General features: G+C 29.9%; 1 protein-coding gene across 1 annotated transcript in view; it reads left to right on the top strand.

Moving 5' to 3' along the window:
• si:ch211-283g2.1 (sodium- and chloride-dependent GABA transporter ine) overlaps positions 1 to 2,394 on the top strand; it is a 13,125-nt gene that overhangs the window by 8,124 nt on the left and 2,607 nt on the right. The gene's annotated exons all lie outside the window — the stretch shown is intronic.

Here is a 2,394-nt window from a genome sequence, read left to right as displayed (position 1 = left end):
GTTTTAATACCCTCTATGTGTTAGGTTTTATGTACTGCATCATATTTACCCTGGCTACACCGACATTACAAAACATGGCATTATATATGTATACATGTGAAGACAAAATTATTTCAATTTAAGCATTAGTAAAAGTGAAAACAATTAACAAAATAAAAAAGAAAAATATATAATATATAAATGAAAAATAAAAGGAAAAATACATGTTAAATTTTTTTTTACTAAGAATTCTAAATTAAATTGGAAGGCATTAATACATAATTAACCCCAACTAAGATTATCCATAAATTAAAGGGTAAGGAAAAATCCCATCAGTCCAGGTAAACTGATAAACAATGTAAAAGTTGTTTGGAATTCCCATTTTTTAATGTTTTTTTTTTTAATTTACAAAAAAGATGAAAATCGATTTTTTTTCAATCTTCACTTTATTTTCGTGATAGTTTTGTCTCTGTTACTAAATGTTTTACATTTGTCAAAAAGATTGTTGTCCATGAAACAGGTTTTAATTGTGTCCTGCAACAGCAAAAAGGATTGTTTTTGCAATTCATCTTCCTCACTTCCTTACTTAAAAACTTGCCAAATTTTGCACGCACCTAGTACCCAGTGAAAATGAATTTTGGGCACAGTGAATTTGGGGGGCCCTCGTTCCTGCCTGGGGCTGGGATGGGGGGATGTTCAGAAATCCTGGGTGATGGTGGTGGACTGCTCATCTGTTGATAGGAAGGCGGGGCCTTCTTTTGTACCCTCATCCTCCATCTCGAACATCCAAATCTCTTCCTTATTTCAGTCCGGAAACACAGTTAATATAATTAAAGTTTAACCTAAAAAAACAAAAGGGGTTTATACAAATATACACCTCATGTGCCAGAAGATTTATAAACCCCTTATTGCAGATGTGTCAAAGTCAAGGCCCGGGGGCCGGATCTGTCCCACGTGGTAATTGTATCCGGCCCTCCAGATCATTTAATATTATTGTTATTAACAACCTGATGTTATCTTGCTAACATATTGAAGCAACATTTTTTGGGATATTAACTAATTTAATTTTTGTTTATAAAATGACAAACAAGTAAAGAAATTTGAGGGTTTTTTTCTTTTAAGATTTACTTTATTTCTAACTTGTTTAATTTTGAAAGAATATATTACTATGGAGAGCAAAATATTAAGTTATTTAAGGTTTAAGTAGTTTTATTCTTATTCCTGTCAGTTTTTACTCATATTTATGGTTAAAAAAAATAAAGTTACGTTAAAGTTTCAAATTTTTTGTTTTCAATAAATGTTTATCTTTTTTGGTCCATGACCTACTTTGTGTTTTGGATTTTGGCTCCCTGTGCGATTGAGTTTGACACCCCGAATGTAACAGTAAAATCTCTCGACACCAGAGGCTTTCAGCTCTCATCTGTTTGCTCAGCTGTTGGACACAATAAGTTAAAAAAATTAAAAACAAAGAATGAAAATGATTGTCTCAGGGGATTATTCTTTACCTCAATTGGCTTTCAAGGCAGTTAGTACATGTAAATTTGTTACTGCAAAAAATATTTGTGCTACGTTTATTCAGTAATGAGGTAAATAGCACAACCAGAAGTAGGTTAAAAAAAGTCTGTCATCCCTCTGGGAAATTCTCTCAGGTAAGTATTAATTTATAATAAGTACTGTGTGTTGTTGTTTTTTCAAAGTTAAAGACTGACCTTAAATTGATCATTATCTTAATGATTAATAATTATATTTATATGGGGCTGCACAGTGGTGCAGTGGTTAGCGGTTTTTATGGAATAAAATGTTTCAAATTTCTATATAATTGCTGTTTTTATTACTATAATTTTATTTTATTCTCATAAGAATGAGTGGTTTTGTATAAATAAGTCATTTTCTTGTATTTATTTTCATTAAAGTCGACATTTATGAAAAAATTACTCTGTTTTAAATATCCCTAAAGTTGTTGAAATAGTAAAATGAACAAAAAAGTAAAAATCTTTAATAATATATTCATTGCAGATTTGTGAAATTTATTCTCACGTGTTTTAAATGTGAAATCTGACTCGAGAAAAATAAAGGTACCAAAAAATGTTATCCTATCTTTAAAGAGGTAGACTTAAAAAAAGAAAAACAAAATCCTACTTTTTTAGTTTTATATGCAGCTTAAAATAATGAATTAAAAACAAACATTTCTGTCCCTTAGTGGTCTTTGAATATTTATTTATTTTAAATATTAGCATTTGTAATTGTAATTTGTGGCCTGTTGATTTACATTTTTTTTTCAATAGTTGTTTGTAATGACACATTTATAAGTTAATTAAAAAAATAAAATAAAAGTTGTTTGTTTGTTTCAGGTCATCCTGATTTTCTCCATCATTCAGTTCAGACCAGCTCGCTATGAGGACTACGTCTTCCCTC

The sequence above is a fragment of the Oryzias melastigma genome, linkage group LG14 (assembly GCF_002922805.2).
Source record: "Oryzias melastigma strain HK-1 linkage group LG14, ASM292280v2, whole genome shotgun sequence".
NCBI lineage: Eukaryota > Metazoa > Chordata > Actinopteri > Beloniformes > Adrianichthyidae > Oryzias > Oryzias melastigma.
This window is presented reverse-complemented; position numbering and strand designations above follow the sequence as displayed.